The 22,876-nt window shown below is 36.7% G+C and overlaps 1 non-coding gene across 1 annotated transcript; it reads right to left on the bottom strand.

Moving 5' to 3' along the window:
• Positions 1-1,224: 1,224 nt before the first annotated feature.
• LOC140156110 (U1 spliceosomal RNA) lies at positions 1,225-1,388 on the bottom strand. Its single transcript, XR_011859477.1, has one exon. It is a non-coding gene; the product is annotated as a U1 spliceosomal RNA (small nuclear RNA).
• Positions 1,389-22,876: the final 21,488 nt, after the last annotated feature.

The raw sequence follows: 22,876 nt of genomic DNA, 5'->3' as shown, positions 1-22,876 counted from the left end.
GGTATGTAAAGAAACCTTTAATCATTAGCTTTAATAAACCAAAACAATTATTTCAATGGGCTCACAACTTTTGAAGATATGCCCTTTTGAATAAAAGTACCCGTTTTTCACTCTGTCCACGGATAGCAAACAGAGTGGTTGGGATGGCTCATGCTGTGGAGTGGCCTGCACGATCACCAGACCTCACACCACTTGATTTTATACCTTTGTGGCAAAATCCAAGATTTTCGCAAACGTATTACTGAATGAATTCGCAAGTATCCGGCGCACAGGGATGATGCGCAACGCAATTGATGCAATGAGAACCAGGGCTGAAACCTGTATTCGCCAAGGAGGCAACCAGGTAGAGGACAGAGCAGCACAGTAAACTCACTTCAGAAGAACCAATAAACCAAACAGCCTTTTAGGGCTACTTTTATCCTAAAAAGAGAAATGACTTATGTTGTAAAGAAAAAAAAGAAAAGAAAAAAAGCAAGAAACAACAAAGTAAGAAACATAATAAAACAAAAAGGCATAAATAACCAAGTAAGTAAAGCAAAAGAAGTCCCATTCGGCAATGTTCGGCATCCATTTTACCCACAAATTAATTACACTATTACCAAAATCCATTGCCATAACCCACCGGTAAAGCCCATTCCATAAATAAAGTTATTTTGAGGAATGTTTGATATTCATGCATGGTATGTGTACTCCTCGCTTTTCAATCTTTGAAGTAGCCAAACCTTCTCCGTGGACAGAGTGAAAAACGGGTACATTTCTTTAAAAGAGCATATCTTCAAAAGTTGTGAGCCGATTGATATAATTGTTTTGGTTTATTTAAGCTAACGATTCAAGGTTTCCTTACATACCAAAATATATTTGATCAACTTTTCAGAAATAGGAGAAAAAAAAGGGCGCAATGAGTGGCCTCTTTTTTTTTGGACACCCTGTAGGCCTACTAAGCTACAGTTGACTCCAAATTACAAGTGGCGATGGCAGCATTTAATGTAGGTGGTCGGGAGCTGGAGACAAGCATTTTTTGATCCGGTTTTACTTGGACTTATTTTGCTATGAAAAGTTTTAATTTCAGACTCCTTTGTCCCCAAACTGGTGTGTTTTGATATTTTTATGGGCCAGTTATAGCCCAATATATAGAAAATATCATACAATGGATAATAGAAGACAATCGTACTATGGAATACAGAAGAATGTTGTCTTTTCAGGAATCTAACTTTATTTTATTATCAGGGGATAGCGCGTACGCAGTCCCCCACTACCAGAAATTATACGCCCGAGTTCCCCACGTTTGGGGGAATCGCAGGGGTCAGCCCAACCGAAGTGCAATGGAAAGGCCTCGCCCTGGGGGAGCTGCCTTCTTGATCAAAGCTACCCCTGCGCCAGGTAAGTATGATTATTTGAGTCACTTTATACTATATAGATATTAAGCAACCTATACTATCACCGGTGTTAAAAGTCGTTTTCCCGGTGCACGATACGATTCTGATCATGTTTTTTGTGTTCTTGGATAGATTTAATTTTTCTGATGCAATTAGATAAGCATTTTATTAAAAAATAAATTTTGTATTTATAATTAGTTATGTCATAATGCGTAAAATCGTTAATATTGTTTCCTATCAAAGCTCTTTGACTCGACCTGATGGAAGGTCAGAAGGCGGAGCTAAAATATATAATTAATTGTTCCTTTATTAAATAGCAAGCCAATGCCAAGTAGAGTGCGCACTCATGCCATGCAAACACGGCAGCACTCCGCCGGGCACTCAGCACTGCACAGTCACCGTTTAAACTGAAAATGTATTAGGGTATTAAATAGAAAAAACTCGAAGAAAACCCGTAATATTTTCATTTCACGCGCACCTCTAATTTTTACCATTTTAACTCATCCTTAAACAATGTTGTTTACAGTCAGATAAATTGGTTGATAAACACCTGACGAAGGTATTAATCTTAAACCCCGTCATAAATCACAAGTGGGATCATTGGAATGTACATTATTATGGTACGTACATCCCTTCTGACGAGATCGCTATTCATAACCTGTCGTCAACTTCAATAAACCGATAGTACTGGCGACCACCCTGGTTGTTTATTGGCAAGTCTATCTGGTTGATAAGGAAAGTGCAGTATAGACCATAACATGATAATAGACTAGTATAGTGGTTTCTCACTTTAATGGAAAACTCCCGGAAAAACTAAAGATTAGGTCCTCTGCGTTGCCTCACTCAGTACTACGGGGAGGATGTGCTGCACTGCTGCTGAAATGGGTCTCACTTTCCGGCCTTATGATAAAAACAAAAAAGCAAGAGAAACTAAACATAGGAAATCTGAAACAATGAGTTTTGAGAGCAGATTTGAAGGTTTCTACTGTTGGAGAATTACGGATGTGATTTGGGAGATTATTCCAAGCTATGTGGCCTCAATCAACAGTTTAAAATGACTATCAATAAAGAATTAGCAAAAATGAAACACAAAATGGCACAATGTAAAGAAATACAAAAAGGTAACAAATAAAAACAAAAGATAAATTTATTTCCACCTATTATTAATGCTTAAAATGTTTTTTCAGCTTTCTAAGAATTGAATTCTGCGCATTTTGAAGTTTAAAATGTTATCGATATTTATTTCGCACACGTTCAGATTGTGTTTCCATGCTACTTCATAGCAATTTCATCAACAGTATTATCAATTTTAACATGACTTCATCAACATCAATATCACTATAGCATCGTCATCAACATTTTATTATCCACACTCGATATAATACTTCATCAACATCAATATCAGTAATAGATATTATCTTCATCAACCTTTTATTACCAACACTCGATATCACTACTTCAGCAGTAGATAGCAAATTCATGAACATTGATATCAACATTATCAACAATATTTAGTTACTTCCTATCAACATCATATTGCCAGAAAGTTATGTTCAACGGTCAATGACACCCAATTTTTAGTGTTCTCACACATAATGACCCCCCCCCCCCCCATTTGCTTGGAGCCGCCACTGAATGACCCCCTAGTGTCATACTCCGGTATCCACACAGGTACGTCACTTTCATATTCGAGTGCCCCTCCCCCCTCCCGGACCAGAACACGTGTATTGATATAGACGGTTGATAGACATAGAGTTCCCAATATAAACGATATATCAATCAATCAATTAATTGTTTTGGTCAAAACGTTTTAACAAAATTAAATGTCGGCTTATGGCGTTTAGGGGACAAGTTGACCCCACCCACCCGGCTCGAAATAACGAGACAAAATTGTCCCAAATTTATGATGTTCATCTTACTTTTGACCTTTTGCGACCACATTTTGTCCTTATTTTTGGCCCATTTTAGCGTAGAAATTGTCACACACATCACGATAAAGTCATTTTGGTAGCGGATCAGTATAGGACGATTTGGAAATTTTGCGCTGGTGCATAAAGGTTACAAAAACATTTTGTATGAAAAAACACTATTTATAACAACATTTTTAACATGTTGTAGTTTTTTTAACATTTAAACAATGTTAGCCAACACTTAAATAACAGTATGCATATGTTTTCCTGCAACTTTGGATATGTTTAGAAGTGTTATAATGGTTATTAAAACATTTTATGCGTTTTCTACATCTATAACTCAGTAGTTTGCGAATATTTTCAAAAACGTTTTGTGTCTGGGATATTAATATCCCCAGTATAATCATCATGATCATAGTGATATAAGTAGAAGATAGCTACATATCGCAAAATTAATTTCACCATATGCCTGCTACACATTATCAAGAATATATTGGATTTCGATATCAATAGTAGAGATAGAACTTACTTTAAATAAATGATATTACTATTAGTAGTAGAAAGCTATACATGTGGCAAATATCATCATCTACCCATATCAGGACTTGAGTGATTTAACATCAACATTATATAGGCCTACTTCATCAATACCGTATATCAGAGGTAGATAGCTACTTCATAGTCAGCAGTAGATGACTGCTTTATCAACATTAATATCAGCAGTAGATGACTATGTCCATATATTGAGGGGGCTTTGGTAAAAGCAAAAAGGAAAGGGTGGCAGAAGAAGAAGGGGCGACAAAAAGAATTATTAAAGAAATAAAGGGCGAAAAAATTGTAAATGTTGTTCAAAAATTGTGAAACAAATGGAATACATAAAATCTATTAATACTATTATCCATTCATATTCAGTATATCCTTAATCACATTGATAGCAGTATAGATAGTATGTCATTACATTAATATCAGCATAGATACATGGCCTACTACATTAACATTGATATCAGCAATAGATATCAGCTATATATAGATAGCTACTTGATGCACACGGATTTCAGCAGTAGACAGCTACTATGTCGCATTTTTAGCAGTAAATAACTTCATTAACAGCGATACAAATAATATCATTACTACAAAAGTCTAATAATAAAATAAATAAAAATAATTGTATTCTGAAATAAGAAAGCTTATTCGTTCAATTTTCAATGACCAGTGACTTAAATACAAGCAGCATCCCATCATGAATAACAGCAAGAAATGTGTTGTAAAGTATTCAATATGATCCAATTTCAATTACGCGATAAATTTTATGATTTTACAGCTCGGCAATATTCCTTTTGACCTTTTTCGACCACATTTGTCCTTATTTTTGGCCCATTTTAGCGTAGCAATTGTCACTTTTAACACGCCTTGCACGCACATCACATTTAAGTCATTTTGGTAGCGGATCAGTATCTAGGACGATTTGGCAATTTTGCGCCGGTGCATAAAGGTTACAAAAACATTTTGTATGAAAAAACACTATTTATAACAACATTTTTAACATGTTGTATTTTTTTTAACATTTAAATTAACATTTAAAAATGTTAGCCAACACTTTTAACATTTTATGCATATGTTTTCCTGCAACTTTGGACATGTTTAGAAATGTTATAATGGTTATTAAAACATTTTATGCGTTTTCTACATCTATAACTCAGTAGTTTGCGAATATTTTCAAAAACGTTTTGTGTCTGCTGGGATATTAATATCCCCAGTATAATCATCATGATCATAGTGATATAAGTAGAAGATACCTACACGTCGCAAAATTAATTTCACCATATGCCTGCTACACATTATCAAGAATATATTGGATTTCGATATCAACAGTAGAGATAGAACTTACTTTAAATGATATTAGCAGTAGAAAGCTACATGTGGCAAATATCATCATCTACCTATATCAGGACTTGAGTGATTTAACATCAACATTATATACTTCACCAATATATCAGTAGTAGATAGCTACTTCGTAATCAGTAGATGACTGCTTTATCAACATTAATATCAGCAGTAGATGACTATGTTGTTCATGTGCGTATATTGAGGGGGCTTTGGTAAAAGCAAAAAGCAAAGGGCGGCAGAAGAAGAAGGGGCGACAAAAAGAATTATTAAAGAAATAAAGGGCGAAAAAATTGTAAATGTTGTTCAAAAATTGTGAAACAAATGGAATACATAAAATCTATTATCCATTCAGTATCCTTAATCACATTGATAGCAGTATCATTACATTAATATCAGCATAGATATATACCTAGCCTACTACATTAACATTGATATCAGCAATAGATATCAGCAATATAACTTAGTTACTTGATGAACACGGATTTCAGCAGTAGACAGCTTTGTCGCATTTTTATTAGCAGTGAATAGTAACTTCATTAACAGATATCAGAACAGATAAAAGCATACATATAATATTATTACTACAAAAGTCTAATAATAAAATAAATAAAAATAATTGTATTCTGAAATAAGAAAGCTTATTCGTTCAATTTTCAATGACCAGTGACTTAAATACAAGCAGCATCCCATCATGAATAACAGCAAGAAATGTGTTGTAAAGTATTCAACATGATCCCATTTCAATTACGCGATAAAAATTTATGATTTTACAGCTCGTCAATATGCAACACTTATAATATTGCCCGTGTTTGTGACGTTATTAAAGATCGAGTGAATGATTTAGGAAAAAGGGCGGTAAATGCTTGCAGATTTAATTATTAAACGCTTCAGGGTGACACGTGTACAAATTATATTCATTATGAGTAATTTCAATAGAAGTTTATTGTGTGTTTAGCACTGATTAGGATACTGTATCAACTCGTATTGAAGGCGAGTGGGATGGATGGCACGAGCTATATTTTTCCAGTTTTAGCATTTAAAGTCCCATTCAGTGATCCCAGCATAAGTGCAAAAAAATTAAAATTGTTTATAAATTGCTTAAAAGTGAAGGATAAGTCATTCAAAATTTGGCAAAAAACGATGAAAACAGCTGTATAAAGTTGAAGCCGCGTTAATACATGTAGCTAACTTATATACCGTCAGTAGGTCTATATAAATTAAAGAATCATGTAAGCCCTGTTTTATCTTAAATACACCAGAGAAGATGAGAATACACACATTTCGGCTGAACTAGCAGGCTATGTTGGCACATCGTCCGGATATGATGAGCAAATCACTGAATGGGCTTACAAAACTACATTGATCTTATAGGAACTGAGTCAAAGAAGCCAATATTCGCATTTATATTTCCATAATGTCTTGCAGTTCTTGAATGGCCAATAATAATATGGTAACGAAAGTTCATTGGGCGTTTTTTCCTCTCCCGAGAAAAATCGTGCACATCATCGGGGCGAAAATGACACCCATCATAATATCAAGCATTGGCAGCGGAAGCGAGGGGGACAGGGGGACACACCCCTACTTCCATAGGGGACGTCCTCCCTGAAAATCCTAATAGAAGAAAAAATAAAGTAAGAATTACCCTGTACATATTCCTATTTTAGCCCGAAAAACACCGCATAGACCATACGATTCCTCTAGTGTGTCAGCTTTATTTTTCTCAATATTTGAGTACCGCTAGAGTATGCTCCTTCCGACTCGCCTTAGAGGTGTGGCGTTTGTTCGTCTCTAAAAGGTTAATGCGCGCGAAGCGAGTAACAATTTGCCATTTCGATTCTAAAAATGGATTATATAGGTTATTCCGTTAAATTAAACAGTGAATACACTTGTAAAGAAAAAGAAAAATTTACATGATCGTGTATGACTGTAGCATATAGACAACATCTCATTCTTGAGCAATGAAATGTCCCGGTGAAATGTCCATTCATGTTTGGAACCACAAATGTCAATAATCATATTATCATCAGGGTTCTTTTTTGTACGTGAAGGGACTAACCTCTATTGACAGCTTACCCGGGTGCTTACCACTATATGTACAAATAAATATTTCATCACTATTACACTTCGAATCTCAACATCCTCCTTTTTTATGCAATCCTAATGGTCCTCAAAAGCGTTCTGCTCTATATACGACCATGGGGCTCATAATTTATCAACGGCATCAGCGGTGAACATCATGGCGCGGCGATAAACTCGTCTTGATTATCGGTAACTCATCCCAGGAAAACCCTCACGATGCAGCGTTGCTGCTAGCTGGGCGTTACCGTCGAATATGAATTGTACTATAGAGACTTAAAAGTCCTATACAAAACACTCTGAAATATTCGTTCATCTGTACTGATATCATTTCTATTCAAGAAAATACATGAACAAAATAACAAAACCCAATAATTTCGGTGCTTATATGCGTAATCATTAAAACATTCATGTCATTTTTAAGTTTGCTGAAGTGTAAGAAACGCAGTTGTGTTGTTGAGGAAAGATGCCAGGGATGATTGTGACGATGTTGTGAAGTAGTGTGCTATCATCGGTAGCTGATGAAGTAGTGTGCTATCATCAGTATATAACTGATGAAGTGGCGTGTTATCAGCAGTAGAAAACTGGTGAAGTAGTGTGCCAGCAGTAGATGACAGATGAAGTAATGTGCTATCAGTAGTAGATAACTGATAAAGTAGTGTGCTATCAGCAGTAGATAACGGATGAAGTAGTATGCTATTTATTAGCTGGAGACAAATGGTGATGTAGTGTGCTATCAACAGTAGATAACTGATGAAGTGCTGTGTTATCAGAAGTAGATTACTGATGAAGCAGTGTGTTATCAGCAGTAGATAACTGATGGGGCAATGTGCTATCAGCAGCAGATAACTGATGAAATAGTCTGCTATCAGCATAGATAAATGATGAAGTAGTGTGCTATCATTATGTCATTTTTAAGTTTGCTGATGTGTTAGAAATACAGTTGTGTTATCGGGGAAAGATGCAGGGATGATTGTGACGATGTTGTGAAGTATTGTGCTATCATCGGTAGCTGATGAAGTAGTGTGCTATCATCAGTATAGATATAACTGATGATGTAGTGTGCTATCATCAGTATATAACTGATGAAGTGGCGTGTTATCAGAAGTAGAAAACTGGTGAAGCAGTGTGCTATCAGCAGTAGATAACTAATGAAGTAATGTGCTATCAGTAGTAGATAACTGATGAAGTAGTGTGCTATCAGCAGTAGATAACCGATGAAGTAGTGTACTATCTGCAGTAGATAACGGATGAAGTAGTGTGCTACTAGTTGGAGACAGATGGTGATGAGGTGTGCTATCAGCAGTAGATAACTGGTGAAGCAGTGTGCTATCAGCAGTAGATTACTGATGGAGCAATGTGCTATCAGCAGTAGATAATTGATGAAATAGTCTGCTATCAGCATAAATAAATGATGAAGTAGTGTGATATCAAGTTCAAGTTTATTTGTTTTCATCTCAATTCACAAAAAAAGTTATACAAATGGAAATGCAAGATAAGGAATACTTATAATTACTTATAGAAACACAATAAGAACATGAAAAATGAAGAGATGTGGATGCCGCAAAGACGCAGAGCGTGAAGCTTGTGGCACCCAATTTGAACAAGATGGAAATTTAACTTACGTTACAATATTAATATGTACTACAATGATGACATAGCTTGATATCATGTGGCCGAAATAAGAATAAATGAAATTTAATTGAACGGAATCATTAAATCAGATAATGATACGCAAAAGTACAATAATAAATATATATATATTATAATAAATCATATTTTGACACAACGCTGAATGAAAGGAGAAGCGTATGATTCCATCACTTAAAGATAATTTGGACAAGATCGAAATCATTAATCAAAATATATTATGCCACAAAATTAATGAGGTATTGACAGACTGAACAGTACAAGACAGGACAGGACAGATCCAAGTAAGTCGGACAGTTTGAAAATACCCTAAAACGGGAGTTTAATCAGTCGTGGTAGATTCGATTAAATAATCTTTTCGTCTACATGCATGTATGTTTGAAAATAGCAAATGTTGGAGACTGTTTCAATGATTGATCGAGGGAGTTCCAGAGCAGGGCACCCTGAATGTGAAGGATATTTTCAGCCAGCCTGGTATTGGTAAGGCTTACATGAAGGTCATTCGAAAAACGAGTGTCATGGGCGTGGATGTCTTTGTTGGTTATAAAATAGTCTAGGTCAGTAGTATGAGATCGTAGTTGGTCATGAAGGTAGTAGAACATAAATTTGGGCAATTATTTGGAAAAATGTAAAGGTCTTGGATTTTAAGCGTCCGGAGAGACTTGAATAAGGGGTCGGTGTGGGCGAGCCAAACTGAATAGGTACATGTTCTGATAATTTTCTTCTGCATTAAGAAAAGTGTATGGGGATGTGAATTGTTTTTGTCAGCAGAGATAGGGGAAAACAAGAGTATTGTAAAGAGTGATCAAAGAATCAGGGGGATGGTCTAACCTTCCTAATGATACCATTGTATTTCGAGACAATTTTTTGAAACATGGGATGTGTGTGGTTTCCACGATTAGAATACCAAGAAATTCAGTTACATTAACTTGTTCAATTAACTTATCGTCAATGCAAATTTTAATAGTTGAAGGGGGAAAGCGGGTATGTTTATTTTTAAATAACATGAAATTGGTTTTTTTAATATTTAGAGAAAGTTTGTTTAGTTTAAACCAGTCACACATAACATTAGGTTCATTATTCAGCTTAGACTCCAGTGGTTGTTGGTCTTTATCTGAATAAATTATATTAGTATCATCTGCAAACATGATAAAAAGGAGATTTGGAGCGCATTTAGGGAGGTCATTTACAATAAAAAGAGTAGGGGGCCTAAGATCGAACCTTGGGGCACCCCGCACTCAATTGGTAAGGTGGAAGAGCGATGTTGATTAAAAACAACAAACTGCTTCTTATCATTCAGGTAATTTTGAATCCAAAGATTGGCAATTCTCCTACAACCATAATTATCAAGCTTGTTATTGTTAATGAGAATTTGGTGATTTAACGTGATTTGGTGATTTAACTATCAGCAGTAGATAACGAAGTAGTGTGCTATCATCAGTAGACAGTATATGAAATGGTGTGCTATCAGCAGCAAATAATTGATGAACTGATGAAGTAGTGAGCTTGATGGAGTAGTGTGCTATCATTTCATTTCATTTCATATTTATTCAAAATAACATCGTGGCAAATAGCCAAATTGCGTTACCTTTTACAATCTTAAAATATCAAAATTATTTACTATTATTACACATAAACGTTATTAAAATACATTATTGCAAGAAATAAGCATAAGAAAAACATTAAATATTATATTAATGATGAAAGCAAACCCCCTGTCTAATCTTAACTCCACACTCACCCCACTCACTCCTAAGCACACCTCTTACTCCCAAACACAGTGACCCAAATGAAGTATATGCAGCGGTAGATAGCAGATAAAGCAGTGTGATATCAGCAGTAGATTACTGATGAAGCAGTGTGTTATCAGCAGAAGTGTGATATGAGCATAGACAAATACTGAAATAGTGTGCTATCAGCAGTAGATAACGACATACTGTGCTATAGATAACTGATGAAGCAGTGTGCTATCAGCAGTAGATAACGACGTACTGTGCTATCAGCAGTATATAACGGATGAAGTAGTGTGCTATCAGCAGTAGATAACGACGTACTGTGCTATCAGCAGTATATAACGGATGAAGTAGTGTGCTATCAGCAGTAGATAACGACGTACTGTGCTATCAGCAGTATATAACGGATGAAGTACTGTGCTATCAGCAGTAGATAACGACGTACTGTGCTATCAGCAGTATATAACGGATGAAGTACTGTGCTATCAGCAGACGATAACGACGTACTGTGCTATCAGCAGCCCGGGGGAGGCACTCCCTATCTGAAATGGCAGGGATGTGCCTCGGCCATGTTAAAAGTAGGGGGCATTCAGGTCAAATGTACAATTACAAAAATATGGGGTCATTCAGTACACAACCTGAATAAAAATGGGGTCATTCGGTATGAAACTTTGAAAAAAGGATGGTCATTGGGGTAACAAAAAGTAAAATGGGAGTCATTGAGTACAGGATTGCCAAAAGAGTATCATTAAGTACACATAAATATGTGCCAAACTGCTTAAAAACAACTTAGCCACCTTGGAAATGTGAAAAATCTCATTATTTCTGGAGGACAACACAAATACCACCTAAATTTGGGAATTAAGGGGAGTCATTGGGTATAGCAGGAAATAGAAAAAGGGGGGTCATTGAGTACATGAATTTTTTAAAGGGGGTCATTGGGTAATAGGTAGGACCATAACACAAAAAAGGGGGTCATTGGGTACAAGCCGGTTTGAAAAAGGGGGTCTATCCCGAGGCACATGATGCATATCTGTCATGGAAGTGCCCCCCCCCTGAGATCAGCAGTATATAACGGATAAAGTACTGTGCTATCAGCAGTAAAGATAACGACGTACTGTGCTATCAGCAGTAGATAACGAAGTACTGTGCTATCAGCAGTAGATAACGACGTACTGTGCTATCAGCAGTATATAACGGATGAAGTACTGTGCTATCAGCAGTAGATAACGACGTACTGTGCTATCAGCAGTATATAACGGATGAAGTACTGTGCTATCAGCAGTAGATAACGACGTACTGTGCTATCATCAGTAGATAACGAAGTACTGTGCTATCAGCAGTAGATAACTGATAAAGTAGCGAGCTATCAGCAGTAGATAACAGATGAAGTAGTGTGCTATCAGCAGTAGATAACTAATGAAGTAGTGTGCTATCATAACTGATGAAGTAGTGTGCTATCATCAGCAGATAACTAATGAAGTAGTGTTCAATCAGCAATATATAACTGATAAAGTAGCGAGCTATCAGCAGTAGATAACAGATGAAGTAGTGTGCTATCAGCAGTAGATAACTAATGAAGTAGTGTGCTATCATAACTGATGAAGTAGTGTGCTATCATCAGCAGATAACTAATGAAGTAGTGTTCAATCAGCAATATATAACTGATGAAGTAATGAGTTATCAGAAGTAGATAGCAAATGAAGTAGTGGGCTATCAGCTGGAAATAGCTGGTGAGATAGTGTGCTATCAGCAGTAGATAACGACATACTGTGCTATAGATAACTGATGAAGTAGTGTGCTATCAGCAGTAGATAACGACGTACTGTGCTATCAGCAGTAGATAACGAAGTACTGTGCTATCAGCAGTAGATAACGACGTACTGTGCTATCAGCAGTATATAACGGATGAAGTAGTGTGCTATCAGCAGTAGATAACGACGTACTGTGCTATCAGCAGTATATAACGGATGAAGTACTGTGCTATCAGCAGTAGATAACGACGTGCTGTGCTATCAGCAGTATATAACGGATGAAGTAGTGTGCTATCAGCAGTAGATAACGACGTACTGTGCTATCAGCAGTATATAACGGATGAAGTACTGTGCTATCAGCAGTAGATAACGACGTACTGTGCTATCAGCAGTATATAACGGATGAAGTAGTGTGCTATCAGCAGTAGATAACGACGTACTGTGCTATCAGCAGTATATAACGGATGAAGTATTGTGCTATCAGCAGTAGATAACGACGTACTGTGCTATCAGCAGTATATAACGGATGAAGTACTGTGCTATCAGCAGTAGATAACGACGTACTGTGCTATCAGCAGTATATAACGGATGAAGTACTGTGCTATCAGCAGTAGATAACGACGTACTGTGCTATCAGCAGTATATAACGGATGAAGTACTGTGCTATCAGCAGTAGATAACGACGTACTGTGCTATCAGCAGTATATAACGGATGAAGTACTGTGCTATCAGCAGTAGATAACGACGTACTGTGCTATCAGCAGTATATAACGGATGAAGTACTGTGCTATCAGCAGTAGATAACGGATGGAGTAGTGTGCTATCAGCAGTAGATAACGACGTACTGTGCTATCAGCAGTATATAACGGATGAAGTAGTGTGCTATCAGCAGTAGATAACGACGTACTGTGCTATCAGCAGTATATAACGGATGAAGTACTGTGCTATCAGCAGTAGATAACGGATGAAGTAGTGTGCTATCAGCAGTAGATAACGACGTACTGTGCTATCAGCAGTATATAACGGATGAAGTAGTGTGCTATCAGCAGTAGATAACGACGTACTGTGCTATCAGCAGTATAAAACGGATGAAGTACTGTGCTATCAGCAGTAGATAACGACGTACTGTGCTATCAGCAGTATATAACGGATGAAGTACTGTGCTATCAGCAGTAGATAACGACGTACTGTGCTATCAGCAGTATATAACGGATGAAGTACTGTGCTATCAGCAGTAGATAACGACGTACTGTGCTATCATCAGTAGATAACGAAGTACTGTGCTATCAGCAGTAGATAACTGATAAAGTAGCGAGCTATCAGCAGTAGATAACAGATGAAGTAGTGTGCTATCAGCAGTAGATAACTAATGCAGTAGTGTGCTATCATAACTGATGAAGTAGTGTGCTATCATCAGCAGATAACTGATGAAGTAGTGTTCAATCAGCAATAGATAACTGATGAAGTAATGAGTTATCAGAAGTAGATAGCAAATGAAGTAGTGGGCTATCAGCTGGAAATAGCTGGTGAGATAGTGTGCTATCAGCAGTAGATAACTGGTGAAGCAGTGTGCTATGAGCTGTAGATAACTGATGAAGCAGTGTGTTATCAGCAGTAGCTGATGTAAAAGTGCTATGAGCATAGACAAATGATGAAATAGTGTGCGATCAGCGGTGGATAAGGACGTACTGTGCTATCATCAGTAGATAACGAAGTACTATGCTATCATCAGTAGATAACTAATGAAGTAGTGTGCTATCAGCAGTTGATAACGGATGAAGTAGTGTGCTATGAACATAGACAAATGATGAAATAGTATGCTATCAGCAGTAGATAACGACGAACTGTGCTATCATCAGTAGATAAACGAAGTATTGTGCTATCATCAGATGACGTGGTTTGCTATCAGCAGTTGATAACGGATGAAGTGGTGTGCTATCATCAGTAACTGATGAAGTACAGTGCTAGCAGCAGTAGATAACGAATAAAGTAGTGAGCTATCAGCAGTAGGCCTAGATAACAGATGAAGTATTGTGCTATCAGCTGGAGATAGCTGGTGCGGTAGTGTGCTATCAGAAGTAGATAATTGATGACGCAGTGTACTATCAGCAGTATAGATAACTAATGAAACAGTGTGCTATCAGCAATAGATAACTGATGAAGTAGTTAGCTATAGACAACTGATGAACAGTTATCTACGGCTGATAGCACACTGCTTCATCAGTTACCTACTGCTGATAGCACACTGTTTCATTAGTTATCTACTGCTGATAGCACACCGCGTCATCAATTGTCTACTTCTGATAGCACACTACCTCACCAGCTACCTCCAGCTGATAGCACACTTCTTCATTTGCTATCTACTGTGCTATCAACATAGATAACTGATGAAGTAGTGTGCTATCAGCAATAGATAACAAAGTAGTGCGCTATCATCAGTAGATAACCGATGAAGTAGTGTGCTATCAGCTGGAGATAGCTGATGAAGTAGTGAGCTATTAGAAGTAGATAACAGATGAAGTAGTGTGCTATCAGCTGGAGATAGCTGATGAAGTAGTGTGCTATCACTGGTAGATAACTGATGAAACAGTGTACTACCAGCAATAGATAACTGACGAAGTAGTGAGCTATCAGCAGTAGATATTGGATGAAGTACTTTGCTATCAGCTGGAGGTGAAGTAGTGCGCTATCAGCATAGACAAATGATGAAGCAGTGTGCTATCAGTAGTAGATAATGAAGTAGTGTGCTATTATTAGTAGATAACTGATGAAGTAGTGTACTATCAGCAGTAGATAACTAACGAAGTAGTGTGATATCAGCAGTAGATAACTAATGAAGTAGTGTGCTATCATAACTGATGAAGTAGTGTGCTATCATCATCAGATAACTGATGTATAGTGTTCTATCAGCAATAGATAACTGATGAAGTAATGAGTTATCAGAAATAGATAACGGATGAAGTAGTGAGCTATCAGCAGTATATATCTAACGAAGTAGTGTGATATCAGCAGTAGATAACTAATGAAGTAGTGTGCTATCATAACTGATGAAGTATCTACTGCTGATGGCACATTAAAAACTCATCAAATTTAACTAGTTTAAAATTACAAGAGCATTCTAATCAAACGATATGATGCGGAGATATGATGTGGTCTGTGAAAATTTTTATTTTGGATTAAAAATTTAATCTAAAAACTTTTGTTTAAATTTTAATGATTGAAGGTCAAAATCTTATAGATTACTTATAAGTGGTCCTTTAGGGATTTCTTTTAAATATTTCTAAATATGAGTGTAGATATCTGAGAGATTATCAAGGCCTATCAGCATTTTGTACTAACAGTGTGCTATCAGCAGTAGATAACTGGTGAAGTAGTGTGCTATCAGCAGTATAGATAACTAATGAAGCAGTGTGCTATCAGCAGTAGATAACTAATGAAGTTAGTGTGCTATCAGCAATAGATAACTAATGGAGTAGTGTGCTATCAGCAGTAGATAACTGATGAAGTAATGTGCTATCAGCAGTAGATAACTGATGAAGAAGTGTGCTATCAGCAGTAGGTAACTGATGAAGTAGCGTGTTATCAGCAATAGATAACAGATGAAGCAGGGTGTTATCAGCAGTAAATAACTGTTGAAGTAGTGCGCTATCATAACTGATGAAGTAGTGTGCTATCTTCAGCGGATAACTGATGAAATAGTGTGCTATCAGCAGTAAATAACTGGTGAAGTAGTGTGCTATCAGCAGCAGATAAAGAAGCATGTGCTATCACAGCAGTAGATAACTGACGAGGTACTGTGCTATCAGGAGTAGATAACTGATAAAGCGGTGATAAGCGGTAGATAAATGATGAAGTAGTCCGGGAAGTAGTTGATGCCCATTTGCCCCAAAGTCCTCACATTTTTCTATTTTCCTAAAGGACTCCTTTTTCTCCAAGGCCCCATATTTTTCTTGTTTTATCCCAAAAAGTCCATTTTGTGCTCCCAAAAGACCAATTTTTATAATCTTTCCCCGAAAGAATCCATTTTAGGATCTTCCCTCAATTTCCCCCATTTAACATGCATCTGCCTCCAAAAGACCCAATATTTTTAAAGATATTACCTCAAAGGACCCCATCACTTTAGCATCTGCCAGAGAAAGATCCACTTTTTTAAAATTTACCCCCAAAAGACCCATATTTTCACACATTTTCCACCGAAAGACCTCCATGTTGACAGTTGCATGCGATCGCACATGCATGTCACTTTACTATTGCCGCCCCTCCCCTCGCCCCGCTCCCGCCACATTATGCTCCACCTCAAGCTACAACTACTTCCACCGCCAGAACAGTAACTTATGACGGCCTCCCAACTCATCACCATATCCGTTCAATTTCAAATACACGTTCGGCATTTTCATGCTGTCATCGAAAACACTTGATTGATCGCTGATGATACAGTCGTATATAATACAGATATAATACAATAACAGTGGAATTTTTGGGAAGACAGACCATTGAGTTATCGTTCACTTTAAACCTGAATTGTCAGTTTTGTGTAGGTCAAAGATTCAGATTTGGGGCAGGTAGGTATACGTACACTAACGCGAAAGCACGGATGGAATTTTTGTCCGCCCTAGTATTATAGTATGTATATGGATATATGCAATCGTGCACCTTTCTTTTCCGAACCTTAAATAATATACCTGAATTTTATTTATTTTTCTTGGCACTGAGTTTCATCATTTGGCAACGGTCCCCGAGAACACCATACCCGTACACGATGCATAATTATTTTCATTTGATTACATCGCATTACTAGCCGGGTTTACTAGATACATTTAATTGGAAGATGGGTATAGGGTTAACGTATCGCCATGCAGGCATCATTCTCGGCCATGCAGAGTGGGTGACGAGTGGCATCGCGTTGGCAGAAAATATTCGTCAAACTCCATAGCTATACATAGCTTACATCCGTCTTACCGAAGATGCATAGCTAAATATGATACAGCGCATCAAAAGGGGGGTATTTACAGGTAGCAATGTTGAGTTCAAATTTGCTGCTTTAAAAGCATTTTGCAAGCTAAAAAATGACACCTCATTCGCTTAAATTGATCAAGACATTCATATTTCATAATTAGTGAAAAAGCATTCCAAATTCTTATTATTTTCTTTATTTTTTCTGTCAGGGTTAATATCTTGCAAAGCACTTTTCCGCAAAGTCCTCCTTTTTGATGTGATGCATTAGAATATATAAAATATAAAAATGGTTGGGAAGCAGTTTATTAAATACCCGGATTAAATACCAGTTGTGAGTTGTCCAATCTGTGGTTTTTTTTATACAGGTGTTTTTTCCGGCATTCTCTCTCATTTTCTGTGTCTCAGTCTGCTCTGTCTCCGTCCTCTCTTCCTCTCTCACATGCACCCCCCTATCCCTACTTTTTCTTCACGCAGTTGATTTTTTTCTCTTTCTTTTTTCTTTCTTTCTCTTGGTTTATGTTTTTGTTTCTTTCTTCCGGCACTTTCGTTCTCTTAGTTTCTATCTTTCTAGGAAGTGAAGTTAAAAACGGTTAATTTGGACAGAAAAGTTGTTATGTTAGTCAACATCTTTAGTACAACCCCGTAAACGGTTCCACATCAAAAACCAATGGAATACATTTCAAGTAAATACGGTATGTTGTAAGAAACAACAAATTTGTATGTACGCACTGCATGCTGCTTTCAGGTAGAGTATTTGAAGCGGAGTTACCGCTTATGTCTCAGCCGCTGTTTCTAGCCTCAAATAATTATGACGTCGCGAATAAATGTCAGCGTTGTTTGCACGTATATCCCTTCATTTTGTTTAACATCATGATATATTTAGTTTAGTTTTCGTCATTATTTTGTTAGTTTTATGTATTGTTTGTCATGGTGTAATAAGTTATTAATGTATGTATGTTATACATGGGCATTCATTAATGGTTTTACTTCGGCAGGTAAGCATGCATACGATTAAGGTATACCACGGACATGATCTAGTGTACGGCTTGGTGAGACACGTGTTCTCCTCAATTTCGGTAACGGTTGCCAGCCCGGGTTGCCAGCAGGACGATTTTGAAAGTGCTTTTATTAATTGCAGCATGTCTACCCATACCTTCATATATCTTTTTATGGCATGTGAATTTATTTTGTAAATTTCATCATTTAAAAAACAACTTTGCAAGTTGGGCAACTTTTCGTTTGAATTGTTTCGTTATCAAAACAATGGATTATACTTACCAGCGCTTACCGATGAAATATTTGTGTAGAAATATATAAGCGTGTGCAATAAGTTTTAAAGATTTTAGATAATTTATTTATATACAGCAGCAAGGGATGTATATAGCTACATAGCTTGTCGTTATCCAATTGTATTCGTCCCACGTACTGAGTTTGCGATATTGGAGCTCCTCCTGACATTTAAGTCCTTGCCCGGGCTAACTTTTAACTTTGTAGATCGAATTGAAAAGCGCCAGCTTTCTTTCTTTATCTACCCAAGTTGCATTGCGATCCTCCTCACTAGACTCTCACTCATCAGTGATCTACCCTTTCATTTTGTCTTCTAACTTTGCCTGGCATTTCAAGATGACACAACCTACACTTAACTTTTATTTTTTGTTCTATATTGAAAGTCTTGCGAGTGAAGAAAACACGTCGAGGGCTCGATGATAACGATTGATTTCGCTGTAGGCCTTGTTGATGGCATCATACGATAGCTAGATACTCCTTCTTACGTATACCACCAATCTTACACGGCGCCTACGCACCTGCCGCACTTGTGACCTAAAACTACTTCGATTTCAAATATTTGCCTTACTTTCGGTAAACTCAAACCAAACCTGCCTCAGGGAATCCCTTACTTCGCTGTATATTTTGTTCTCTCAATTCGACCCAAATGGACGGCTGAGTGAAATGTAACGAATTCTAGCACTGCGGCGATCATTTGCACAGAATCTATCTCTGATTGGAGGAGCGAGAAGTAAAAAGCTGCCGCCCCGGGCAGCTTTGCACTTTAATGTTTCCTCGGTTTGATGCGCATCCTTTCTCTCTTATTTGTAAGTTCTGTATTATACACACACAAATATATATATACATCTCTCTATTTTTTAGCAAGATTATCGTAATATTGAAGATATATCGAATATCAGACGTCATATTTCAACAAATGGAACGCCTGCTGTCATAATTATACGGGTAATGTATGGATAATAATGTAACTATTGAACCGTTAGCCTCCCGGCTATAGCCTGCATACGATGTCCTTACAAATGGCACACAATGGAAACGGGTGGGGAAATTAATTGTTTATTCATAATATTTGGTGTTTTAGGTAATATGATCTGGGTTGAGTAAAGTGATTTAAAGTGGTGCAAATATTGAGTGTTGCAGTTTCATTTGCAGGAAAATATAAATCAAGTGTCTTTCTTTCAGGAGTTAATAGTTTCCAATTATTGTCAAGTTTTGGATAACTTTGTTAGTGCTTGGTAAAGTTAATTGTTACATTACAATATCTTATTAGTTACGTCTCCTTAATAAATAATAACATAGATTAACAAAGCAGCAAACAAAATGAATTTCCATGGGTGTTGAATTTCAAATTAAGAATAAAAAACAACACATAAGAGCAAATAAACAATATTGATTTCGGCGTTGATGAAGTAATTATATCTACTGCTGATGTTGGCGTTGATGAAGTAATTATATCTACTGCTGATGTCAGCGTTGATGAAGTTGTTATATATCTACTGCTGATGTCGACGTTAATGAAGTAACTATACCTACTGCTGATGTCGGCGTTGATGAAGTAGTTATATCTACTGCTGATGTCGGCGTTGATGAAGTAGTTATATCTACTGCTGATGTCGGCGTTGATGAAGTAGTTATATCTACTGCTGATGTCGGCGTTGATGAAGTAGTTACATCTATTGCCGATGTCGGCGACCCATCGTTGATGAAGTAGTTATATCTAATGCTGATGTAGGCGTTGATGAAGTAGTTATATCTAATGCTGATGTAGGCGTTGATGAAGTAGTTATATCTACTGCTGATGTTGGCGTTGATGAAGTAGTTATATCTACTGCTGATGTTGGCGTTGATGAAGTAGTTATATCTACTGCTGATGTCAGCGTTGATGAAGTAGTTATATCTAATGCTGATAGGCGTTGATGAAGTAGTTATATCTACTGCTGATGTTGACGTTGATGAAGTAGTTATATCTACTGCTGATGTCGGCGTTAATGAAGTAGTTACATCTACTGCTGATGTCGGCGTTGATGAAGTAGGTATATCTACTGTTGATGTTGGCGTTGATGAAGTAGTTATATCTACTGCTGATGTCAGCGTTGATGAAGTAGTTATATCTACTGCTGATGTCGGCGTTGATGAACTAGTTATATCTACTGCTGATGTCGGCGTTGATGAACTAGTTATCTACTGCTGATGTTTGCGTTGATGATGATGAAGTAGTTAGTCTACTACTGATGTTGCCGTTGATGAAGTAGTTACAGCTATACTTTAAAAGTAGATGTAGCATCTCTCATGTTGGCGTGAATAAAATAACCAAGATTGTAAAAATGTAGTAACTTTATTTCATGCAATACCGGCGTAAAAAAGTGGTATGCTCCGTGCCTTCTGCTAATATAAGCGCTTGAAAACGAGTTATATCTTGTCTATTGGTACGTGGATGAAGAAGCTTCATTTACAACTGATATCGACAGGGATGAAGAGACATCTACTGCTGATATACGCGCGAGTATAAACGAAAACTATGTCTCCTTAAATAATAACATGAAATAACAAAGCAGCAAATAAAATCAATTTCCCTGGGTGTTTAATTTCAAATCAAGAATAAATAACAACACATAAGAGCAATTAAATAATATTGATTTCGGCGTTGATGAATTAATTATATCTACTGCTGATGTTGGCGTTGATGAAGTAGTTTTACCTATTACTGATATCAGCGTTGATGAAGTAGGTAGCTATCTACCACTGATATCGGCGTTGATGAAGTAGGTAGCTATCTACCACTGATATCGGCGTTGATGAAGTAGGTAGCTATCTACCACTGATATCGGCGTTGATGAAGTAGATAGCTATCTACCACTGATATCGGCGTCGATGAAGTAGCTTTATATACTACTGATATCGGTATTGTTGAAGTAGTAGGCTTATAACTAATATTATTATAAAGCTAAGTTGGTATTACAGTAATCAAAAAACCTAAACCACTCGTTCTGATCGATGTTGAGATTGCAAAGAAAAACAGTTGGCCCAAAAGAATTTACCAGCACATTCCGTCACAACATAAGTTATATATAAACCCAGAACTATTAATTAATGCAAGTAGGGCATTGAAAGTTATCCTTTTTAAACATTCATGATAAATTGCTATCATTCTGTTATATTCAAACATACTGAATTAAATCAGTTTGAAATTGCCCGATGGCAACAAAAGTTTAACATTTAATATATGTGTCTAGGTAATTGAAAAGTTGCTAAAAGCTCATTAATTCCAACTAATTATTTTCCATATCAATAAAGCACAAAAACCTGAAACATTTTAAACACGAGGAATATGTTATGCAGATTTCATTGTTATCATTTTTCCGTTTTAATAAAGAAATCCGTCGAAAATGACGAATATTATATTCCCGCCGACTATTTTGATCTGAAATGCTTTCAACTTTGAATAATGGCATTTCAATAAGCTTACCACTCAGGCATTCATATTTTATCTGCTTTTCCCTTTGAGATGCACGTCTTTTCCAATTGTATAGTTGTAAAAACTACATGCATGTTTCATTCAATTCAAGTAATTCTTCTAGCGAGGTTTGGAGGCAAAATCAAAGGTCTACATCTAACAACTATATTGCATCAATCTGACTCATCAGGCAAATTTCTTTGACAAACGGAATGAATATATTCACCATACACAACTTGATTTTCTCTTTAACTCATTGCAAACGGACCACGCTTGTACTTGCAATAGTCCGATCTGGACGGGAAAGTAAATTTGTGTCAATGTAATTTTTTAGAAATTTTGAAATCTGTCATATGTTCCCATTATTATATAGAAAGTAAAGACGTTCAAGGAGAATACTGATGTTATTAATTAATGTATACTTTCATAACTTTTATATATTTTCTTGAAACCAAAGTCCAAAGAAGCAGTTTTAAAAGTTCACATCAAAAACTTACATTTCCTGAAACTTTTCGGATACTTTTATAGTATAGGCTACTACAATAGATTCATATTTAGCCCAAATCCATATACGAACTAACATGCATGTCCTAATCTCTGTTTTATATATAAAACCAAAACATTGGGTACCTTTATGCACACCTTCATACCTGTAAACTAACCGATTTGTAAACCACCTGCAATCAGCATATAAAGCATTAACGCATCTGTGCTCAGAATCTATTAGTAGGTATCTTTTATTCGTCTTGATTCATTTACTGAGATCATCCCATGGAAAGTAAGTAACTTTTCC

The sequence above is a fragment of the Amphiura filiformis genome, chromosome 6 (genome assembly GCF_039555335.1).
Source record: "Amphiura filiformis chromosome 6, Afil_fr2py, whole genome shotgun sequence".
NCBI lineage: Eukaryota > Metazoa > Echinodermata > Ophiuroidea > Amphilepidida > Amphiuridae > Amphiura > Amphiura filiformis.
Note: the sequence above shows the minus strand (reverse complement) of the source record. Positions and strands in the feature narration are given on the sequence as shown.